Genomic DNA, 8,300 nt, shown 5'->3' with positions numbered 1-8,300 from the left:
TCTGCCATATATAGTGGGTGATGTTTGCACAAGTTGGTTACTCTTTCTAGGTCTTCAATAATATCTGTAACCTTTCCAGCATCATGAGGGATTGTTAAGAGGATGCCTAGCAAGGGCCTTGTGGTCCTTAGCGTATTTGATGGGCTGTTTTTACTGAGCGGTTCCTGGGGCTCAGGAGAGGGGATAGGATCAGGTGGATGTTAGTGGTGGAAACAAAGCCACCTGGCTGGGCACCCTCACATGGACCTTGTATGGTGGTCATGAGCTCTGGACCGACAGCTGGAGGCCAACAATCCCTACAGGTGGTGCTCAGGGTGATGTACTGACAGTGATCGGGTGTTTTCCAGTTGCTGGCCTCCGATGCCTGTCTAGGGACAGCGGGATGGCTGCGCAGGGCTCGCCGCGCTTCCTCCTGACCTTCGACTTTGATGAGACTATCGTGGACGAATGCGGCTCCCAGAGAGCCTGCGTGCCACCTACCGCGAGGGCTTCTACAATGAGTACATGCAGCACGTCTTCCAGTACCTGGGTGACCAGGGCGTGCGGCCGCGAGACCTGCGCATGGTCTACGAGTCCATCCTGCTGTCGCCCGGCATGGGCAAAATGCTGCAGTTTGTGGCCAAGCAGGGTTCCTGCTTTGAGGTTATTCTCATCTCAGATGCCAACACCTTTGGCGTGGAGAGCGCGCTGCGCGCCGCCGGCCACCAAGGCCTGTTCCGCCGCATCTTCAGCAAACCTTCCGGGCCCGACGCTCGGGGGCTCCTGGCGCTGCAGCCCTTCCACTCACACAGCTGCGCGCGCTGACCCGCCAACACGTGCAAGCACAAGGTGCTCAGCGACTACCTGCGCGAGCGGGCCCAGGACAGCGTGCACTTCGAGCGCCTTTCCTACGTGGGCGACGACGCCAACGACTTCTGTCCCATGGGGCTGCTGGCCGGTGGCGATGTGGCCTTCCCGCGCCGCGGCTACCCTATGCACCGCCTTATCCAGGAGGCACAGAAGGCTGAGCCCAGCTCCTTCCGCGCCAGCGTGGTACCCTGGGAAAATGCCACCGAACTGCGCCTCCATCTGCAACAGGTGCTGAAGACCTGCTGAGGACGCGGCCTGCAGGGGGCGCCCAGCGGGAAGGGGGCCAGGGGGCTGGGGACAGGGAAAGACAAACCTAGTTTTATTAGTCCCTTTCCCTTTCGTTTTGGTGGGTCCCTCCGGGAATTTCGGGCATCCGGAGCTCGTCCATTTGGGGGCTGGAGGAGAGAGTTCGGAGCTGACCCTGTCTATGCAGTTAACCCAGCTTGGCTGTCTCCCGCAGTCCCACTGCAAGCGAATTCTAGAGTTTGGCCCCACCGGGGTGGTGTGCAGACCCAAGCAGGCAGCAGTGTTTTCCAAAAATCTTGCCCCTTCCCAACTGGGGGGAAGAGGTTGCCTGGCAGGGTAGAGAAGGAACATCTCCCACTGTGTTGCATTAACTGTTGCCTTGGGCCGCATGATTTCCTTCCCCTAGACTTCTGTCAGGGGGACCCAGGTCCTGAAATTCCTCCCCCCCGCCCCTTCAGCCCCAGACTCCCCGCGGAGAGGTGGTGCTCTCCACCGACGCCAGTCTCAGGCCTAGGTCTTGCTTTACCTTCTGTGACCCTACACTACACTCCTGCCCCCCCACCCCCACGCACGCTGTCAGCGTCCCCACAGGAAGAAATCCCAGAGGGAACAGTCGCCTCCTGGTGGTGGAATGAGGTAGCACACTGTCCAGGGCTCGGGTCCCGCCAGCCAGGGACCTCAGAACACGCGACCACGTCCCCTCCTTGCACCCCAGCCTCTTCTATGCAGCAAGAAACCAGGGACTGAACCAAAGTCGTCCCGCCGACTGGACCCTCTGAACCTCTCCCCGCCCGAATGGAACAGAAAGCCATGATGATTTAAAAGCAGAGCCAGTGAAACCCAAAAGAAAAAAAAAAAAAAAAAGAATAAAAGGGAGAGGGTTAAATTCAATAAAATTAGACATGGAGAAGTAAGTTGCAAGTGATATCACAGAAATACACAGGATTGTAAGAGAATACAGGAAGCAAATATTTGCCAATGAAATGGACAACTTAGAAGTAATGGACCAATTATTCATTTCAGTTCAGTTCAGTCGCGCAGTCGTGTCTGACTCTTTGCAACCCCATGAATCACAGCACGTCAGGCCTCCCTGTCCATCACCAACTCCCAGAGTTGACTCAAACTCATGTCCATCGAGTCGGTGATGCCATCTCATTTTCTGTCGTCCCCTTCTCCTCCTGCCCCCAATCCCTCCCAGCATCAGGATCTTTTCCAGTAAGTCAACTCTTCGCATGAGGTGACCAAAGTACTGGAGCCTCAGCTTCAGCATCAGTCCTTCCATGAACACCCAGGACTGATCTCCTTTAGGATGGCCTGGTTGGATCTCCTTGCAGTCGAAGGGACTCTCAAGAGTCTCCTCCAACACTACAGTTCAAAAGCATCAATTTTTCGGCGCTCAGCTTTCTTCACAGTCCAACTCTCACATCCATACATGACCACTGGAAAAACCATAGCCTTCACTAGATGGACCTTTCTTGGCAAAGTGATGTCTCTGCTTTTCAATATGCTATCGAGGTTGGTCATAACTTTCCTTCCAAGGAGTAAGTGTCTTTTAATTTCATGGCTGCAGTCACCATCTGCAGTGATTTTGCAGCCCCCAAAAATAGTCTGTCACTGTTTCCACTGTTTCCCCATCTATCTCCCAAGAAGTGATGGGACCAGATGGCATGATCTTAGTTTTCTGAATGTTGAGCTTTAAGCCAACTTTCTCACTCTCCACTTTCACGTTCATCAAGAGGCTTTTTAGTTGCTCTTCACTTTCTGCCATAAGGGTGGTGTCATCTGCATATCTGAGGTTATTGATATTTCTCCCAGCAATCTTGATTCCAGCTTGTGTTTTTCCAGCCCAGCATTTCACATGATGTACTCTGCCTATAAGTTAAATAAGCAGGGTGACAATATACAGCCTCGACGTACTCCTTTTTCTATTTAGAACTAGTCTGTTATTCCATGTCCAGTTCTAACTGTTGCTTCTTGATCTGCATATAGAGTGGTACAATTTTCCAAGTATGAACCAGAGAGAAATAGAAAATACAAAGAAACACATCATATGTACTGAAATTGAAACTCTGATTTAAAATTTTCCATAAAACAGAAGGCCAGGACCAGATGACTTCAGAGGCAAATTCCGTCAGGCATTTGGTGAAGAGTCAACACCTATCCTTCAGAAACTATTCCAAAAACTTGCAGAGGAGAGAGCACTCCTCAAACTCATCCTATGAGGCCAGCATCACCCTGGTACCACAAGTAGACAAATATACCACCAAAAAAGAAAGTTACAGGGCAATATCAATGATGAGCATAGGCACAAAATTCTCAACCAAACAGTAGCAAACCAAATCCAGCAAGACATTAAAAGGACCACACAACATGATCAAGTGGGATTCATCCAAGTGATGCAAGAATTTTTCAATATCCACAAATCCATAGATCTCAATGGATGCAGAGGAAGCTTTAGAAAAAAGTCCAACATCCATTTGTGATAATAACTCTCCAGAAAGTGGGCAGAGAGGGGCCCTATCTGAACATTAAGAAGGCCACATTTCACAAACCTACCGATAACATCATACTCAATAGTAAAAAGAAGAAAGCATTTCTTCTAAGATCAGGAAGAAGAGAAGGATGACCACTCTCACCACTTTTATTCAATACAGTTACGGAAGATCTAACCACAGCAATCAGAGAGAAAGAAATAAAAGAATCCAAGTTGGAAAGGAAATAAAGCTGTCACTGCTTGCAGTTTGCATGATACTGTGCATAGAAAATCTGAAAGATGCTGCCAGAAAACTATTAGAGCTCATCGATGAATTCAGTAAAGCTGCAGGATACAAAATGAATGCACAGAAATCTCTTGCATTTTCACATGCTAACAATGAAATTTCAGAAAGAGAAATTAAATAAACAATCCCCTTTACCATCACATCAAAAAGAATAAAATGCCAAGGAATAAAGCTAAGGAGACCAAAGAGCTGTACTCACAAATCTATAAGATGCGAGCACCCCAATGTTGATTGCAGCACTATTTACAACTGCCAAGACACGGTAGCTACCTAAATATCCATCGACAGAGGAATGGATAAAGAATATGTGGTACACATATACAGCGGAATAGTACTTAACCATAAAAAGAATGAAATAATGCCACTTGAGGCAACATGGATGGATGTAGTGATTGCCATACTGAGTGCAGAAAGTCAGAAAGGGAAAGACAAATGTCCCTTACATGTGGAACCTAAAAAGTTGTACAAATGAACTTATTAACAAAATGGAAACAGACTTTGAAAACATGATTACCAAAATGGAAAGGCAGAGGTAGGAAAGGGATAAAGATCCTAATCTATAACATCCTAATGAGAGATGTTCAAGATGATGTAAACAGACGGAAAGAAATATTATATGCTTGTGAGGCCAAGAATTTACAACTAGCCTCTGCTTTACACTTCCTAAGGAAGGAGGCAAGAGGGCTTGAGTCCAGGTACTTACAGTCAGTCTCCAGCTTGCACTCTGAAATAGAACGAATAAGAGTAACATGGTAAATAGTGAGGCTTTGTCTCCTGAGGACAATTTAAAATAACAGCTCTGGCAGAGACAGAGGGGCTACTCTCTGTTTGACTAAAACATCAAGAGGTCACATATGTCCCGTTCTCAGGGCAGGAGAGACACTGCACATGGGAAGAAAGGCTCCTTGGGGGTCAAAAACAAAGGGGCCCCACCCCATAATGTGTGATGCCACGTCTCCCCCATAGGTCTCCGGGCTGGCATGCATCTGGGTATAGAGATGCTCATGCATGTTGGGGAGGGTCCTAGGACAGGTCAGGTGTGAGAAAAGAAACAAGATAACTGGCCAAACCTAAACAAAGACCCAAAAGGACTGTCCTATAAAAATGACTTAACTGCCTCTTACTGCACTTCTCCTCAGTAGGACAGATGCCCACACCTTTTCTCTCCAAGTGTGTATCATTGCCTTCTCTGTCTTAACTAAACAAACTGTTTCTCTGTGTGCTCTCCTACTTGTTGTGCTGTGTCTCTAACAATAAACTCTGTACCTCTTTTTTTTTTTTTTTTAACAGATTTTGCCTCCTTGAGAAATGCATTTTTCAAAGGGGCAAACTTAAAGCCACAGCTCACTGCTGCCTCTCTGACATCCCTTGGATTGGAAGAATCAATATTGGCAGAATGGCTATACAACCCAGTGCAACCTACTGATGCTATTGAATCCCTATCAAATTACCAATGGTATTTTTCACAGAACTAGATCAAAAATTCGCAAAGATTGTATGCAGACACAAAAGACCATGAATCGCCAGAGCAATCCTGAGCGAGAAAAATGGAGCTGGAGGAATCAGGCTCCTGGACTTCAGACAATACTACAAAAGTACAGTCATCAAAACAGTATGCTACTGGCACAAAAACAGAAATGCTGATCAAAGGGACAGGATAGAAAGCCCAGAAATAAACCCATGCGCCTATGGTCAATTAATCTCTGACAAAGGAGGCAAGAACATACCAATGAGAAAAGACAGTCACTGCAGTAAGTGGTGCTGGGAAAACAGCTGCACAGAAAAGAATGAAATTAGAACATTCTCTAACATCATACACAAAAATAAATTAAAAATGGATTAAAACCTAAATCTAACACAAGACACTATGAAACTCTTAGAGGAAAACACATGCAGAACACACTTTGACATAAATTACAGCAATATGATTCTGCATCCACCTCCTAGAGTAATGAAAATAAAAACCAAAATAAACAAGTGGAGCCTAATTAAACTTAAAAGCTTTTGTACAGCAAAGGCGGTGGGGCGAGGGGCTGGGGGAGACTATAGACAAGATGAAAAGACAACCCTTAGGATGGGAGAACTCTTAGGACTTGCCCTGTTAACATCTTTCATATATAACATACAACAGTGTCAACTGTAGCTATCATGTTTTACGTTACAGCCCTCGAACTTATTTGTCTAATAACTGGACGTGTGTCCGTTTGGCCCACCTTTGTCCAATTCCCCTCCCCGACACCTACCCTCTGGTAAGTGCAAAGCTTATCTCTTTTCCTCCGCATCCTTGTTTGTTTGCTTGCTTGTCTGTTTTGAAGCGTAATTGACCTACAACACTATGTTAGCTCCTGGTATACAACATCGTGAGTTATTATTTCTATCCATTTCAAAATGTTCAACACCGTAATTCCGGTTATGATATGCCACCAAACAAGGATAGGGCATAGTTATTGACTCTGTTCCCTACACTATGCCTGTCTCTTTTTCTATCTGATTGCTTTAATCTGCTGACCTCTTAAGGTTAAATGCATATTAACCATCCCCCATTTTTACTCCTCTACTCGCGTTTACTGTATCTGACATCATATTTTTCATCTTTTTCTTCTGTATATCCCTTAACTAAGGGGCTTCCCTGGTGGCTCAGTGGCCAAGAATTTGCCTGCCAATGCAGGAGACATGGGTTCAACCCCTGGGTCGGGGAGGTCCCCTGGAGAAAGAAATGGCAACCAAATCCAATATACTTGCCTGGAGAATCCCATGGACAGAGGAGCCTGGCGGGCTACGTCCATGGGGTTTTCAAAGACTCGGACATGACTTAGCAACTAAACAATAGCAATGCTCCCTTAACTACTCACTGCGGATACAGATGATTTTACTACTTTTGTCTTTTAACCTTCCCATTAGCTTTGTAAGTGAGTGATGTGCTACCTTTACTGCATATTTGCCTTTACCAGTGAGCTTTCTCCTCTCATCATTTTCATGTTTCTAGTTGCGTCTTTTCTTTTTTGCTGGGAGAAGTCCTCTTGACATTTCCTGTAAAGCTGGTTTGGTGATGCTGGACTCTTGTAGCTTTCTCCTGTCTGTAAAACTTTGACCTCTCCTTCAAATCTGAGTGACAGTCTTCACAGTAGTGTCTTCTTGGTTGTAGGCTTTTCTCTTTACCGTTTCACATATATCATGCCACTCCCTTCTGGCCTGCAGTGTTTCTGCTGAAAAATCCCTTGTTTGTAACGTGTTGCTTTTCCCTTGCTGCTTTTAATACCCCTCTTTAGCTTTACTTTTTGCCATTCTGATTACAATGTGTTTTGGTGTGGTTTTCTTTCTGTGTAGGGCTCTCTGTGTTCCAGTACCTGGATACCCACGTCTTTTGCCAGGTTAGCAAAGTGTTCGGCTAGTGTGTCTCCACATATGCTCGCTGCCCCTTTCTCTCTTTCTCCTCCTGCTGGGACCCCTAGAATTCAAATGTTTCTATGCTTGATCTGGTCCCAGAGGTCTCTGAAACTGTCCTCATCTCTGTTTATTCTTCCTTTTTATCTGTTCAGCTTCAGTGATTTCCACTATTCTGTCTTCCACCTTCATGATCCGTTGCTCTGTGTCTTCTCACCTACCATTGAAGTATATTTTTATTTCACTTATTGTACTCTTCATCTCCGTTCGGTTCTCCTTTAGATTCTCTGTTCTTGGTTCTTTTCAAACTTTTTTTAATTGTAGGATAATTGCTTTAAAATATTATGTTGGCTTCTGACATACACCAACATGAATCAGCCATAGGTATACATATATCCCCTCCCCGTTGAACCTCCTTCCCAGCTCCCACTCCACCCCACCCCATCCATCTAGGTGGTCTCAGAGCACCAGGTTTGAGTTCCCTGCATCATAGAGCAAATTCCCAATGGCTACTGGTTTTTCATATGGTAATGTATGTGTTTCGATGCTACTCTCTCCATTTGTCCCACCCACTCCTTCCCCCACTGCATTCACAAGTCTGTTCTCTATGTCTGTGTCTCCACTGCAGCCCTGCCAATAGGTTCGTCAGTACCACCTTTCTAGATTCCATACATATGTGTTAATATACGATAATTGTTTCTCTCTTTCTGAGTTACTTCACTCTGCATAATAGGCTCTAGGTTCATCCACCTCAATAGAACTGACCCAAATGTGTTTCTTTTTATGGCTGAGTGTTGGTCCACTGTATATATGTACCACAACTTCTTTATCCATTCATCTGTCAATGGTCATCTGAGTTGCTTGCATTTCCTCGCTGTTATGAATAGTGCTGCAGTGAACCCTGGCATACATGTGTCCTTTTCCATTATGGAATCATCAGGGTACGTGCCCACTAGTGGGATTGTCGGCCCTTAGGGTTGTTTATTCCTAGTTTTTTCAAGGACTCTCCATACTGTTCTCCAGTGGCTGTATCATTTACAT

General features: G+C 45.8%; 1 pseudogene; it reads left to right on the top strand.

Moving 5' to 3' along the window:
• Positions 1-382: 382 nt before the first annotated feature.
• On the top strand, positions 383-1,095 carry LOC136154321 (phosphoethanolamine/phosphocholine phosphatase-like; annotated as a pseudogene).
• Positions 1,096-8,300: the final 7,205 nt, after the last annotated feature.

The sequence above is a fragment of the Muntiacus reevesi genome, chromosome X, assembly GCF_963930625.1.
Source record: "Muntiacus reevesi chromosome X, mMunRee1.1, whole genome shotgun sequence".
Taxonomy (NCBI): Eukaryota; Metazoa; Chordata; class Mammalia; order Artiodactyla; family Cervidae; genus Muntiacus; species Muntiacus reevesi.
This window is presented reverse-complemented; position numbering and strand designations above follow the sequence as displayed.